The sequence below is a fragment of the Hypanus sabinus genome, chromosome 14 (assembly GCF_030144855.1).
Source record: "Hypanus sabinus isolate sHypSab1 chromosome 14, sHypSab1.hap1, whole genome shotgun sequence".
Classification (NCBI taxonomy): Eukaryota; Metazoa; Chordata; class Chondrichthyes; order Myliobatiformes; family Dasyatidae; genus Hypanus; species Hypanus sabinus.
In genome coordinates, this window is record NC_082719.1 from 91,867,244 (window position 1) to 91,884,050 (window position 16,807).

A 16,807-nucleotide genomic window follows, 5' to 3' on the forward strand; every position below is an offset into this window, starting at 1 on the left:
AAGGAAGTCAGAGATTGCATAGCATTAAAAAAAAAGAAATATGACAGAGCTAAGGTGAGTGGGAAGACAGATGATTGGGAAATTTTTAAGGAACAACAGAACTTAACTAAAAAGGCAATACAGGGAGAAAAAAAAAGAGGTACGAATGCAAGCAAGCCAGGAATATAAAGGAGGATAGCAAAATCTTTTTTAGGTATGTGAAGAGAAAGAAGATAGTAAGAACAATGTTGGGCCCTTGAAGAATGAATTGGGTGAAATTGTTATGGGAAACAGAGAAATGGCAGAAGAATTTAATAAGTACTTTAGATCTGTCTTCACTAGGGAGGACACAAGCAATCTCCCAGATGTATGGACGGGCCAAGGACATAGGGTAACAGAGGAAATGAAACAGATTGACATTAGTTTGACAACAGTTTGACATTGATGGGACTGAAGGCTAACAAATCCTCAGGTCCAGATGGTCTGCATCCTAGGGTACTAGAGGAGGTAGCTCTGGAAACTGCGGATGCATTGGTAATCATTTTCCAATGTTCCTTAGATTCAGGATCAGTTCCTGAGGACTGCAGAATGGCTAATGTTATCCCACTTTTTAAAAAAGGAGGGAGGGAGAAATGAGAGAACTATCATCCTGTCAGCCTAACATCAGTCGTGGGGAAGGTGCTAGAGTCCACTATTAAAGATGAAATAGTGGCATATCTAGATAGTGGTGATAGGATTGGGCCGAGCCAGCATGGATTTACCAAGGGCAAATCATGCTTGACTAATCTATTGGAGTTTTTCGAGGATGTAACCAGGAAGTTAGACAGGGGAGATCCAGTGGATGTAGTGTATCTCGATTTTCAGAAGGCATTTGATAAGGTCCCACATAGGAGATTGGTGGGTAAAATCAGAGCTCATGGCATTGGGGGGAAGATATTGACATGGATAGAAAACTGGTTGGCAGATAGAAAGCAAAGGGTAGCGGTGAATGGGTGTTTCTCGGAATGGCAGGTGGTGACTAGTGGGGTGCCACAGGGCTCGGTATTGGGACCACAGCTGTTTATGATTTACATCAACGATTTAGATGAAGGCATTGAGAATAACATCATTAAGTTTGCTGATGCTACTAAGCTGGGTGGCAGTGTGACATGTGATAAGGACGTTAGGAGAATTCAGGGTGACTTGGATAAGCTGGGTGAGTGGGCAGATACTTGGCAGATGATGTTTAATGTGAATAAGTGTGAGGTTATCCACTTTGGGAGTAAGAACAGGAAGGCAGATTATTATCTGAATGGTGTAGAGTTAGGTAAGGGAGAAATACAAAGAGATCTAGGAATCCTTGTTCATCAGTCACTGAAGGAGAATGAGCAAGTGCAGTAGGCAGTGAAGAAGGCTAATGGAATGTTGGCCTTTATTACAAAGGGAATTGAGTACAAGAGCAAGGAAATCCTTTTGCATTTGTACAGGGCCCTGGTGAGAGTATTGTGTATAGTTTTGGTCTCCAGGGTTAAGGAAGGACATCCTGGCCGTAGAGGAAGTGCAGCGTAGATTCACAAGGTTAATTCCTGGGATGTCTGGACTGTCTTACGCAGAGAGGTTAGAGAGACTGGGCTTGTATACGCTGGAATTAAGGAGATTGAGAGGGGATCTGATTGCAACATATAAAATTATTAAGGGATTGGACAAGATAGAGGCAGGAAATATGTTCCAGATGCTGGGAGAGTTCAGTACCAGAGGGCATGGCTTAAGAATAAGGGGTAGGTCATTTAAGGCAGAGTTAAGGAAAAACTTCTTCTCCCAGAGAGTTGTGGGGGTGTGGAATGCACTGCCTCAGAAGGCAGTGGAGGCCAATTCTCTGGATGCTTTCAAGGAGGAGCTAGATAGGTATCTTATGGATAGGGGAATCAAGGGATATGGGGACAAGGCAGGAACCGGGTATTGATGGTAGATGATCAGCCATGATCTCAGAATGGCGGTGCAGGCTCGAAGGGCTGAATGGTCTAGTTCTGCACCTATTGTCTATTGTTTTCTAAAATTGTCTCCTTCAACCTTAGGCCATGAACTTATCAATCACCCGCTATGTTGGTGATATTAAACCTGATTCTGAGCTGTGCAGACAAGTCGGCTGGTCTACTGAGGTTGGTTGAGTGACCCTCAGAAACATAAAGGATCTTAGCATCAGAGGGACATAAACATTGATTTGTCTATCCTGTTAGCAGGTTGTACAAACCATATTAATAGCAGGGTTTCCCAACCCGGGGTCCACAAACCCCTCGGTTAATGGTATAAAAATTGTTGGGAACCCCAGCTCTAACGTATCTACCGTCCTGTCCTGCCAAAGGGTCTCATCTCGAAATGTTGGCTGTACATTTTTCTGTTGATGCTGCCTGACCTGCTGAGTTCCTCCAGCATTGTGTGTGTGTTGGTTGGATTTCCAGCATCTGCAGATTTTCTCTTGTTTGTGAAAGGGCACAAGTTGACAGGTGATTGCCTTGCCTTGCGCCCTTGATTCCTGGTGAAGTCGTCGGGGTGCAGTCATGACAAGCTTTGAACCTGTCTGTTCCATCTGTCGCAGTGGTGTGCCAGAGCCTGGGTCACCGCAAACGTCTTCCCTGTCTATTCTATAATGTTGTCCATCCATCTTTTCCCCTTGTCTGCCTCTCCTTCTCTTCCCCTCCACAGTTCCTTGTAGAACGGGCTTTGCAAGGCCACTGGATCTTGTTACGAGAACATACCATCTCTGCTTTCTTTTCTTCACCGTTGTGAGAAGGTCTTCATGGGGGCCAATGCTGCAGACCTGCCCGTTTGTGATGTGGTCCAAGTATGAGATGCCAAGGTGTTGCGATAGCATCTCTTTTCCAATGCCAGGTGATAGGTGAAGCCAATTGACTGGGCAGGTAAGTGAGGTGAAAAGGGTAAAGGGCTGAAGAACCTGTTTGGAGAGGAGAGTGGACCCTTGGAGAAAGGGAAGGAGGCGAGGTGATGGGCAAGTGAGGGGCCCATATAATTAGCTGGGGGGGGGCTCAAAACAATCTTGAGAAATAAAGAAGGATACACACTTTGTGAATGTTTAGAATAAATATATCTTCGTTTGGATAGCTGCAGATGAGACCAATGTTTGTGAGTAACTTGCGGATTCATTCTACCAGCCCGCACTCCGGTGACTTCTCTCAGCGTGCGGTCAGCCAGGATGGACAGCAGGAGTGACCAATGGAGTTCGGGGATGGCGGCGGGGCGGTGCATCCGGTGTTGTGGAGGGTCTGGTTTCTCTCTGCCGGGGTTGTGTGGCTGTGTTGGAGACGGAGGAATGTCCAGTGCTCGTGGAGCAGCGGTCTGCGCCAGCGAGACGTGGTTAATCCGGCTGGGTGATCCATAGACAGCGTAAGGTAACCAGAGCAATAGCCCAAGCTGCAGGGATTTCTGCTCCGTGTGTTTGTGTGTGGACCGGTTTAAAATAAACTTTTCCCTCATTATGGCTCGGCTGTAAAAGTTTCTCGTGAGAGACGGAGAGAGCGAGCTCAGAGTGGGGATTGGGTTTACTTGGCTTGGGTATGCATGCACGCAGTGAAGAGATTGTCAAATACTACAGGACAGGGCGTTTCTACTCTGTGTTTAAAATATTGCAGTTAAACTACTTTGAAATAACACCATTCCAGCATCTGCAGTCTCTTTCGTCAAGTATTTAAAATTTATGCCGAAATCGGAATTCCAAAGGTTTGACCTAGTGGCTGTCTGACCTATACTGGGTGAACTGTTCAACGCAGGAAACTCTCCTCTGCCCTATTCAAGAAACCGCTTAAAAGTCGTTTTAGCAAGGAAATAAAGGTTTGTTCATTTTTGAAGGAGCGCCTTTCTTTCCAAGTCTTATTTGTAAGTTTTATTTTTCTGTTTTGAGTTCTAACAAGAGTTTTTGCTATTGAGTTTGAAGAGCAGTGGGAATATATTCAGCCATTAGTGGTTAGTATTTTAGTTAAAATTCTTAGCTGTTTATTCGTTTTTTTAAAAGTTCTCCCTTACTTGAGTTATCATCCGCATAATCATTTCGGCTGAGCAAAAGTCTTTAATGCTGGAGTTCAAAAATTTCCTCACACTAATTATGTTGCCTTATTACAGGCGAAACTCCTTTTCCAAATAATACGGGTTTAATCCATTAGTTGTACAAACAGCTTTTAGTGTTCATTTCAAGTTTCGGAAAAAGTAATTGAGCATCAGTTTTGGTCACTTCACCAAAGATTTTATTTCATCAGCTGAATATTTGGTGAATCTCATTTTATTACAGTCGTTTGTCGCGATTGTGTTTAAATCAAGAAGGGAAAAAAATCAGTTTTATAATTTTTTTTAATCTATAGAACTTTTGGTACAAATCTTTGAATTGTGAAGGTTAATCTGTGGTTTATCCAAAACCACAGAATAATTTGAATATCAGGAAAGATGACACAGGCACCTTGTTAAAATAATAAAATATCAAAGGCATTTTGAAGCAGTGTTTATGGCACTACATTTGACGTATCATTTCAGTGATTGGTCAAAGGCAAAGAGAAACAAAGGCTTATAAGGATAGTATTACTTTCAGATCTTAATTTAGGTGTTAATTTGCAAAATGCTTTTTTTAAAGTATTTATGAGAGTTTAATTTAACTAGTAATGTTTATTGTCATTTCAGTACTTCTGTCTTTTTCCATTCAGCTTTGCGAACTTTAGGAACATGGGGTAAAACAACTGCTCATGCAAAATTTGTTTCTCTGTACTTTGTTTGAGTTTGTACCAAGAAAAGCATCATTAAAACTATTTGACTGTATCTAAAAGGCAATTCATTCAGGACCTGTGTGTTTTGAGGAAGAAGGATGGGTGAATTGGAGTTTGTGTTTGATATTTTTGTGCAATAATGAATACCAGTTAGTCCAGCTGAAATAGTTTTACGAAAATAGTTTTGTCTCTATTCTTCATGTCATGGTATTACATTTTGGGGCATCTGAGATAAATTTTGTTTTGAAGTACTTTGAAGGTTAAGTTGGACATTTGAATAAACCCAACTCTTTATTTTAAAAAATGTGCTGGCTTTTTAAAATAAGGAAGCAATGGAAAGTGTTTCTCCATTTACTAGGTTAAATGGGCTGAAGGGCCTCTTTGTGTGTTATAGTACTAAGTGATTCAATAATTACTAGAACATATTTGATGTCGTCCCAAAGGGTTTGTCGATGTTTCAGTTTTAGCATCAGCTGCAAAGAAATGTTAAATACTTGATGAGTTATGAAAAAAAGTTTTGCTGTTACTTTCAGCTGTACAAAATACTTGCATCTCTTTTCCATTCAGCTATATAAAATCATGAGGAGTATAGTTAGGGTACATGCAAGCAGGCTTTTTTCCACTGAGGTTGGATGGGACTGCAACTAGAGGACATGGGTTAAGGGTGAAAGGTGATAAGTTTAAGGGGAATCTGAGGGGAAACTTCTTCACTGAGGGCCGTGAGAGTGTGGAATGAGCTGCCACCACAAGTGGTGTATGTGAGCTTGATTTCAAAGCTCACATTGAAAAGAGATTAAATGGCATGGGTAGATGGATGGCAGGGGTATCTAGATGTTGGTCAAGGTGCTGGTTGCTGGTAGGCGGTTTAAATGGCCTGGCACTGACTAGATGGGCCAAAGGGCCTGTTTCTGAGCTGTACCTTCCAATGATTTTATGATTCTAGCTCTATTATAACTGGTGTTTTTTTCAAAAATTGTTATAACTTGATTAAGCTTTGTCAGACTTGTACTCCAGTATGTTTTGGCAGCAATACGTAATTTTCAATCTCTCACTGCTATGGGCGGAAGCTCCCACTTGCTTTAAAAAGGCAACAATTATACCAGTGCCTAAGAAGAATAAAGTGAGCTGCCTTAATGACTATTGCCCAGTAGAACGCACATCTATGGTGATGAAATGCTTTGAGAAATTGGTCATTACTAGACTGAACTCCTGCCTCAGCAAGGACCTGGACCGCTTGCAATTTGCTTATCGCCGTAATAGGTCAATGGCAGACATAATCACAATGGCTCTTCACACGGCCTTCGATCACCTGGACAACACAAACACCGATGTCAGAATGCTGTTCATCGACTATAGCTGTGCATTTAACACCGCCATTCCCACAATCTTGACTGAGAAGTTACAGAACCTGGACCTCTGTATCCTCCCTCTGCAGTTGGATCCTCAACTTCTTATCCAGATGGTATTTGAGCAGTAGGCTAAGCACACACCTGAGGTGCGCCAGTGTTAATGGTCAGCAAGGAGAAGATTGGTGATAATATCTCCTCCTTGCTGACCATTAACACTGGCACAACTCGGGTGTGTGCTTAGCCTACTGCTCTGCTCTCTCTATACCCATAACTGTGTGGCTAGGCATAGATCAAATACCATCTATAAATTTGCTGATTGTTGGTAGAATCTCAGGTGGTGACGAGAGGGCGTTCGGAAGTGAGATATGCCAACTAGTGGGGTGGTGTCGCAGCAACAACCTGGCACGATGTCGGTAAGACAAAAGAGCTGATTGTGGACTTCTGGAAGGGTAAAACAAAGAAACACGTACCAACCCTTGTAGAGGGATCAGAAGTGGAGAGAGTGAGCAGTTTCAGGTTCCTGGATGTCAAGATCTCCGAGGATCTAATCTGGTCCCAACTTATCAATGCAGTTATAAAAGAAGGCAATACAGCAACTGTACTTCATTAGGAGTTTGAAGAGATTTGGTATGTCAACAAATACACTCAACAATGTCCGTAGATGTACCCTGGAGAGCATTCTGACAGGCTGCATCACTGTCTGGCATGGGGTGGGTTTACTGCACAGGACTGAAAGTAGCTACAGAGGGTTGTAAATTTAGTCAGCTTCATGTTGGGAACTAGCCTACAAAGTATCCATGACATCTTCAAGGAGGGGTGTCTCAGAAAGGCAGTGTTCATTTTCAAGGACCTCCAGCACCCAGAGCATACCCTTTTCTCATTGTTACCGTCAGGTAGGAGGTACAGAAGCCTGAAGGCACACACTCAGCGATTCAGGAATTGCTTGTTCCCCTCTGCCATCTGATCCCTAAATAGACATTGAATCTGTAAGCACTGCTTCACTTTTTAAACATAATTCCTGTTTTTTGTTTGATTTTTAATCCTTTCAATACTGTATACATATACTGCAGTTGATTCATTTATTATTTTATTTTTTATGATCTATATTATGTACTGCATTGAACTGCTGCTGCTAAGTTAACAGATTTCATGACACGTGCCAGTGATAATAAACCTGATTCTGATTCTGGCAATGTTGATACGGTGCTATGATAGCACGACATCGTTACAGCTTGGGGCACCGAGAAATTTGGAGTTCAATTCCGGCACTGTTCAGGAAGAAGCCTCTGAATGATCTTCTGGTAGAATGCATAGGTTTTCTCTGAGTCCTCCAGTTTCCTCCCACAGTCTAAGATGTATCGTGTAGCTTAATTGGTAATTAAAAATACAGCATGGATGCTCAGTCTTCATAAATATGAAAAGTTGAAATTGAGAGAATTTTGCATCCACACCAAGTTATACCTTTTCGCGCCTTGTGGCGTGTCAGCCGTTTCCGTAGTGTTTCACTTTGTTTTTTACAAGGCCGAGTTGCGAGCTCGACCCAGCATGGGTGGAAGGTATGCACGGAGCCGATCGGGTTCAAATGCAGGACCACTCACCTCGAAGTGAGTGCTGATGTCACTACACCACACGGTGGCTATCTTAACAGAGTGGAAGAACATAAAGATCAGGTAGCAATGTATACTTGAGGTAGAGGCCCACCGCTATATGGAATGGCAGTATGGGGTTGAGTGCAAATATGGCAATCATCTGCTCTTTCTACTTGTAATCTTTCCGTGTGCATTAAAGCTTTTCTATCTCCAGGATGATTTTTTTGAGGTAAGATCCATCTACTGTGTTTGCAAGCACACCCTTAATTGATTTTAAAGTTTCTTTGGGAGTGGGGGAACTAGTCACTGTATTCAAACTTCAGCTGGTGGTTCTCTCTTCCCTCTGCTCATTTTAAAATCTACTCCTCAGCTTTTTTCTCCAGTCCTGCTGAGGGGTTTTGGCCCGAAACATCGACTGTACTTTTTTCCATTGATGCTGCCTGGCCTGCTGAGTTCCTCCAGCATTTTGTGTGTGTTGAACAGATTTTCAGCACATGTTTGTGTCTTGTCTTAATTAGTAATTCAACTTCATGCCAATTGACCATACACAGTGCTCTTCTACCTCCCACCCCCTTATCAATTTTAGAAAAATTAACCAGCTGTGAAAATGACCTTGAACAGTTTGTCCTTGTCTAGTTCAGTGAAACAGTACCATGTGTGAAATAAACTTCTGAAAATTTTCCAGGTGACGTTAGTCTGCACAGAATGTATTAAACTTAATGTTTAAACCTTTTAGCGTTAGAAGAAGGGCCGTCTATCTTGAGAACAGTTTTCCTGTATTTTCCAAAACTTGCAGATATGAAAGAGTACTTGTAGTGAAAGAAGCTTTGTGCATAAATGCTGTTTGTATAGCGTTTCATCTAAATGGCCAAAAAGCAGTACCAGCTCAGTAGTAAAGCCTGACATTAGCTTTAAATTTCATTACCCAAGGAGCAATGTAATGTCATCAAAAGCTTAATTATCAAAATACATCAAAGATATTTGGTTAGTTGTTCAGCATTCTTTTCACTAGTACACTAGCATTATAAAACTGTTTTTGTTTTAACTGGCCTCACTTGATCCTTTGTACTAATTGTCTTGGGTACAGTCAGCATGGCTTTGTGCAGGGCAAGTCGTGTCCTACAGTCGTGAAGGAGGTGATTGAGGGCAGAACTGTGGATGTTGACTACATGGATTTTAGTAAGGTGTTTGACATGATCCTTCATGGGAGGCTCATCCAGAACATTAAGACTCATGGGTAAATCGGCCATTTAAATTGGCTTGCCCGTTGAAGACAGGGTAGTGGACTTGTTCTGAGTGGAGGTCTGTTACAAGTGGTGTTCCACAGGATCGCATACTGGGACCTCTGTTGTTTGTGAAATGTAGATGGGTTTGTTGGTAAGATCACAAACAATACAAAGATTTATGTTGTGGATAATGTAGAAGATTAGTGAAGGATTAGTATATGGGTAGGGAAATGGTAGATGGAGTTTAATCTGGCCAAATATGAATTGTTACACTTTGGGAGATCAAACGTAAAGGAAAAATACGCACAGTTAATGGCAAGAGGGATCTTGGGGTCCACGTCCATAGCTTCTTCAAAGTGGCTTTACAAGTTGATAGGTTGGTAAATAATCATAGAACTCTACAGCACAGAAACAGGTCCTTCAGCCCATTGAGTCTGTGCCACACTATTAATCTGCCTACTCCTATCGACCTACACCTGGACCCTACCCCTCCACTCCCCTCCCATCCAGGTACATATCAAAGTTTCCCTTAACTGTTGAAATCGACCCTGTACCTGTCAATGTTTCTCTTAAATGTTGAAATTGACTACGTATCCAACACTTCCGCTGGCAGCTCGTTCCACACTCTCACAACCCTCTGAGTGAAGAAGCTCCCCCTCATGAACATTTCACCTTTCACCCTTAATCCATGACCTCTATTTGTAGTTCCATCTAACCTCAGTGGAAACAGCCTACTTGCATTTACTCTATCCACTCCCTTCATAATTTTTAAACTCTGTCAAATCTCCCCTCAATCTTCTATCTTCTAGGACATAAAGTTCTAAACTATTCAACCTTTCCCTGTAACTCGGGTCCTCAAGTCCCGGCAACATCCCTGTAAATGTTATCTGCACTCTTTCAATCTTATTTACATGTCCATTAGGTTTTTGCCAACATCTTACACAATTTTCAACATAGCATCCTGATCCTTGTACGCAAGAAGTTGATTTATGAGGGGAGTTGCACCAATCTGCCTTTGATGTCACTTCTAAGGAATAATGTATCCGTATTCCCAGATCCCTCTAATCTACCATACTTCCCAGTGCCCTGTCACTCACCGTGTAAGTCCTATCCTCAATGGTCCCTGAGGGTATCCTGATACCCTCCTTAAGTGTTCTCTTCCATTTCTTAGAAACATAGAAATCTACAGCACATTACAGGCCCTTTGGCCCACAATGTTGTGCCGACCATGTAACCAACTCTAGAAGCTGCCTAGAATTTCCCTTGCGCATAGCCCTCTTTTTCTGAGCTCCATGTACCCACCTAAGAGTCTCTTAAAAAACTGTATTGTATCCGCCTCTACCACCTTCACACAAGTTCACTCAACCTATTCTCATCAGGGACGCTCTCCAATCCAGGAAACATCTTGTAAATCTCCTCTGCACCCTCTATTGCATCTTATACTTCTGAAGTACCTCATTTGTTCCAGCCTGCTGTGCAGCACCACCTTCTTAACCAGGACCTCATTACCTCTCAAAACCAAGGTTGCCTACACCTGTAATCCTTGTCTTTTATTCTGACAGTACCATACAAACTCTTGTATTCTCAAAATATCAATTTTAGAGGCCTCCCATTCATCAAGTACAGCTTTGTCAGAAAACAACCTGTCCCATTCCATACTTGCCAGATGCTTTCTGATACATTCAAAATTGGCCTTTCTCTAATTTAGAATTTCAACCCTCGGACCAGATCTATTCTTTTTCATAATTACCTTAAAACTAATGGCATTATAATCGCAGATGCAGTGTTCCTCTCCGCAAACTTCTGTCACCTGCCCTATCTCATTTCCTAATGGAAGATGGTATCACACTCTCTCTAGTTGGGACCTCTATGTACTGATTAAGGAAACTTACCTGAACACATTTGACAAACTTTTTCCCATCCAGCCTTTTTACAGTAAATATGTGGAAAGTTAAAATCGCTTACCATCGCAACCTTACAATTTGTTTCTTGCAACGGTCTACGATCTTTCTACAGATTCACTCCTCTAAATCCTGCGGACTGTTGAGTGGTCTACAATATAATCCCATTAATGTGACCATACCTATTTTATTTCTCAGTTCCGCTCATAATGCCTCAGAAGATGAGCTCCCCGGTCTGTCCTGACTGAGCAATGCTGTGATATTTTCCCTGAATAGTAATGCCCCCCCCCATTTTCCTTATTCTCCCCCATTCTAACAAGTCTAAAACAATGGAATCTTGTACATTGAGCTGCCAGTCCTGCCCTTCTTGCAACCAAGTCTCAATAATGGCTATAATATCATAATTCCATGTGCTGATCCATACCCTAAGCTCATCCGCCTTTCCTACAGTACTCCTTGTATTGAAATGTATGCACCTCAGAACACTAGTCCTTCCATGCTTGACCTTTTGATTCCTGACTTTTTGTTTTGGCTTTACAATATCCTTCTCCACTGTCTGCTGTGGTGCTCTGGTTCCCATCACCCGCAGCTCTAAATCCCACCCCTTGCAGCACGAGCAAAGCTTTCCTCCAGGTATTAGTCCCCCCTGCAGTTCACGTGAAAACCATCCCTTCTGTACAGGTGCCACCTTCCCTAGTAGAGAGCCCAATGATCCAAAAATCTGAGTCCACCTTCCTGCATCAGCTCCTTAGCCACGTGTTAAACTGTATGATCTTCCTATTTCTGTACGGACTAGCACGTGGCATAGGTAGCGAGGAAGAAAGCACATGGCATGCTTGCCTTTCATCAGTCAAGGCACTGAGTTCAAAAGTCTTGAGGTTATGTTGCAGATTCATAAAGCTGTAATTAGGCCACTTCTAGACCGTTGCATTCATTTCTGATTGACTCATTGTAGGAAGGATGTAGAGGCTTTAGAGAGGTGCAGAAGAGGATACTGCCCGGATGAGTGGGCATGTGCTAAGGAAGAGGTCGGACAAACCTCGGTTGCTTTCTTTGGTGCAGCAGAGGTTGAGGGAAGGTGTATAAGATTAGAAAGGCACAGATAGAATAGACAACTGGTATCTTTTTTGTATGGTTGAAATGTTTAATACTAGAGAGCATGCATTGAGGGTGAGTGGGGGTAAGTTCAAAGGAGATGTGAGACGCAGGAGTTTTTACACATTGATGGGTGCCTGGAATGTGAGGGTCTTTGGTAAGCACGTGGCTGTGCAGAGAATGGGCATTGTGTAGGCAGTAAGGATTAGTTTAGTTAGGTATTTATTTACAAGTTTATTTAGTTTGGCTCAGCATTTTTGGCCAAAGGGCATGTTCCTGTGCTGAACAGGTTATTTTCTATGTTCTAGTACATGTGGTTGCTTATGGATATGCTTTGCTTAATATGATTGAAGCAGAGAAGCAGTTCTTCCCTGGCAATTTAATTTGTGTTAGTAAATACAGCAAATTTACAAAGGGAGTCATGTACCTTAGGGTAATTATAGCTGGAAGCATAATGTGTCAGTAAATTGGCCTTACATCATGGGGGCTTTTTCATAAACAGGAGTTAATGCAGATGCTTGAAATGTTGAGCAACACACACACTCACTCAACCTGCTGGAGGAACTGGCAGGGTAGGCAACATCAAAAAGAGTTGCCTTTTTGGGCTGAGACCCTTCATTGGGACTGGAGAGGATGGAGGAAGACACCAGTGCGTTTTAATTGTGCCAAGGTGACTGTGTGGTGCAGCTTTTCTCATGAAGTTCCTGGATACAGCAACCTTGATTAAGCTTCAAACAATTAGGCTTCATAATTTTAATTAATACCAGGAAATCTGAATCTCAAGGTCAAAGTAAATTTATTATCAAGGTATATGTCGCTGTAGATGAGCTTGAGATTTTTTTGCAGGCATTTACAGGAAAATTAAGCAATGCAATAGAATTTATGGAAAACTAAAAAGCTGACAACCTATGTGCAAAAGAAGATGAGTTGTGCAAAATGAGGACATGAATAGTAGAATCATATTGATGAAAACATCATTTCAGATATTTTAGTTTAAAAAGAGTTTAGCGTTTTATAAGTTTAGTAATACTGACGAAATGTATAAACAAAAATAATTTTGACATCCCTTTCCTTTTTCCTCCTGCTTCCACACCCATAGAATGCAGCCGTGCCTTTTTATTTGTTTTTGGTTTCTTGCTGGTTGTTCCTTGAACTTCCTGTCATGTTAACAGATTTTGTTGAAATATTAGGGACCGATGAGTTACAGTTTGCTTGTCTTAAAGCTGTACTTACAGATTCAGTTTTTAAAGCAGGGCAGTGTCTGGTGATCCTGGATTCAAACCACTGCCCAGGTTCACTGCCAGTAGTGGACACTTGCCTATGTTAACCTGCTCTCTCTCTCTCTCTATATATATATATATATATATATATATAAATATATATATATATATATATATATATATAGAGAGAGAGAGAGAGAGAGAGAGAGAGAGAGAGAGAGAGAGAGAGAGAGAGAGAGAGAGAGAGAGAGAGAGAGAGAGAGAGAGAGAGAGAGAGAGAGAGAGAGAGAGAGAGAGAGAGAGAGAGAGAGAGAGAGAGAGAGAGAGAGAGAGAGAGATATATATATATATATATATATATATATATATATATATATATATATCAGGCCAATCTGACCTTCCATATGTGAGAGCCATCCCACGTCGTGGGACTGCATGTAAACGGAAACTTGCTCTTGGGCACCCAGTCATCAGGTCATGTCTCCGGAATGTTCTGAATGCTTTTTGACAGCTAGTTATCATCAAGAGCACTTGAACAGTAATTAAATGTCCCTGGTAACTAGAGGCGTTTAAGGACTGTTCTGACTTGAAAAAAATCTTAATATAAAGTGTTAAAGAATAGGAATTTAATTTAAAACATAAACTTATGAGTGAGATATGTAGAACCATAGACCACTGCAGAATAGAAATGACTCTTTGGCCCATCTAGTCCATGCTGAACTATTATTCTGCTTATTTTCCATTGACCTGACCCTGGACCATGGCCCTTCACATCCTCCCAGCCATGTACAATACTGTGCAAAAGCCTTAGGCACATTTTGTAGTATTGTAGTAATGTTATGTATTGCACTGTACTCTGGTACCAAAAAGAATCATCACATATGTGAGTGATGATAAACCTGATTCTGATATGGGTCTCTTTTGTGGACTGGGAGTGGGAAGGGGGCACGGAGAGGGGAATCATAGTTGGAAAAAGGGGCAGAGAGAGTGAAGGGGGTGGGAAGCACCAGAGGGGCATTCTATAATGATTAATAAACAATTGTTAAGAATCAAATGACCTTGCCTGGTGTCTCAGGGCTGGGTATGTCTGCATGTGTGCCATCCCTCCCCGTTCCCAGCTCTCCTCTGCTGCCTATCCCACACCCCTCCAGTGGTGCTCCACCCTTGCCATTCCCAAAATCGTTTGCTCCTGCTGGATTTACAAACTCGCTCTCTGCACCATGTTGACTAATATTGTACTGTGAAAAGTCTTCGGCATTCAAGCTATATATATATGCCTAAGACTTGGGCACAATTCTTTACATGCCCAAATTTCTTTTGAATGTAGATAGCAAACCTGCATCCACTCCTTCCGCTGGCAGCTTTTCCCACACTCTTACTGTCCTCTGAGTGAAGAAGTTCCTCGCTATCTTCCTTTACCGCCCTTTGTGCCCGACTCAAGGGTTGGGTGTGTTAGTTCCCTGTGGCAGTCTCCAGGGATGAAACTGAAAGGCGGGGAAAAAGCTGCATTCAGTCCATCTGCTGAGTAAATGCTGAATTTGACATGGGAATTGGAGGTGAGTTGTATAGGATGGAAGGATGGTAGCCAGTGGTTTACTTTGCACGCACCAGCTGAAGATAAATTCAAGATCGTTTGATGTAATTTCCAGTACACAAGTGTAACAGTCAATTGTTACTCTGGATTTGATGCAGTGCAAAAAAAGCAAAGAATACAATAATAAAATTACACAATAAATGTGAAATTATTGGCTATGTAAATTGGCTATATTTAAGAGGAAGTTAGATAAAGGGATAAAGGGCTAAAGGGATCAGGGGGTATGGAGAGAAAGCAGGTACAGGATTCTGAGTTGGATGATCAGCCATGATCATACTGAATGGTGGTGCAGGCTCGAAGGGCTGAATGGCCTACTCCTGCACCTGTTTTCTATGTTTCTATGTGGATAAATAAGATGGCTTGTATACATTGTGTGTCCATAAAGTGACGTTATGCACAGGAGTGTCTGTTCATTAGGTGACTCTGACAGTAAATGATAAAGTATTGGTGGTGGGGGTTAGTTAGTGGGTGGAGGGGTTGTTGCTTGGGGAAAGTAAATGTCTTTGAGTCCGGTAGTTTTGGCATCGCTTCCTCCCTGATGGGACCGAGACAAGCAGTCCATGAGCAGGGTGGATGGGATCCTTTATGATGTTACTTTTCTGTATATATGTCCTTGATGCCGGGTAATCCGGTGCCTGAGACACGTTGAGCAGTTTTGACTACCCATTGCAGAGCCTTCTATGTAACATATTTACAATATTAAATCTGCAGTAACCTAACATTTATCATTCATCCGTCGTTAACTTAGTGGTTACATGGAGCATATCTTTTAATTGCTCATCTCTATGTGACTTTCAAAGAGGAATGTGCAGTCAGTATAATTTTTCAAGTCCAGTTGTATAATGATTCCCAGTGTGTTTGAAAGATACCTCTCAGCCAAAACCCATCTCCCAGCTTCTCACTTCAGTCCCCCCCCTCACTCACCCACCTTCCCCCTCACCTGGCTTCACCTATCACCTGTCAGCTTGTACTCTAGACACTAGAATACTACAGCACTGTGCAGGCCCTTCGGCCCTTGATGTTGTGCCGACCCATATATTCCTTTTTAAAAAAAAAAGTACTAAACCCACACTACCCTGTAACCCTCTATTTTTCTTTCATCCATGTGCCTGTCCAAGGGGCTTAAATACCCCTAATGTTTTAGCTTCCACCACCATCTCTGGCAAGTCATTCCAGGCACCCACAACCCTCTGTGTGTAAAAAAAAACAACACAACTTAAAGCAACTTACCCCTGATGTCTCCACTTAACTTACCTCCCTTAACTTTGTACGTATGCCCTCTGGTGTTTGCTGTTTGTGCCCTGGGAAACAGGTGCTGACTGTCCACCCTATCTATGCCTTTCATAATCTTGTAGACCTCTATCAAGTCCCCTCTTATCCTTCTACCCTCCAAAGAGAAAAGTCACAACTCTGCTAACCTTGCCTCACCCTTTGCACCACTTCATTCTGGATTCTGCCCCCTTACTTTCCAGCTCTGATGAAGGCTATTGGCCCAAAGTGTTGACTATTTATTCCTCTGCATAGGTGGACCTCAGCTGCCGAGCTCCTGCAGAATTTTGTGTGTGTCCCCTTCCAAAAGCCTGAAAGCCCAGTGGTCTGTTTTTGTTAAACTTAAGACTGCCACAGATATTTCTCAGGGCTCTTGGCCAGGGAGGCTTGTGTATTGGGTAATTTCTGTTTATTTTTCCTCACTTTTATTTGTGAACTTTCAAACTAAATCGGAATCTGAGTTATAAATGTGCAGCATTCCCAGTGCCGGCCAAATGTGGATGCGATCCAGGTCTTGTAAACGAATGTGTTTCCTTATTGGAGGATTTGGGAAGGGAGGTATATGCAGAGGCTACACTCCTTTCCTGATCTTGTGATGGAGAGGAAGTTCATTAATTGCAGACTTATCTTCTAGCAACAGTGTACACAACATATGTGGTACCATTTTCTAACATAGCGTTCATAGAAAATGCAAAATATTAGAAAAAGGTTTACTTTCACATTGTAAAAAATGCAAAACTCTTAATTTCATCTAATGTGCAACTTCATTATTAAGCTTCATTCTACTTATTGGAACCTGTGCTTTAGTCTCACTAGAACCATTTGATTCTGTGCAACATT

At 42.0% G+C, this 16,807-nt stretch overlaps 1 protein-coding gene across 3 annotated transcripts in view; it reads left to right on the top strand.

Annotated features, from left to right (window-relative positions):
* Window positions 1-3,225: 3,225 nt before the first annotated feature.
* LOC132404988 (interleukin-11 receptor subunit alpha-like) overlaps window positions 3,226-16,807 on the top strand; it is a 123,844-nt gene continuing 110,262 nt past the window's right edge. The window contains exon 1 of one of the 3 annotated variants that reach the window (XM_059989646.1): window positions 3,226-3,365. The gene's annotated coding sequence lies outside the window, so the exon portion shown is untranslated. Of the gene's footprint in view, window positions 3,366-3,516; window positions 3,805-16,807 lie in introns of those variants that run through there. The other 2 variants (XM_059989647.1, XM_059989648.1) reach the window with 2 other exon arrangements.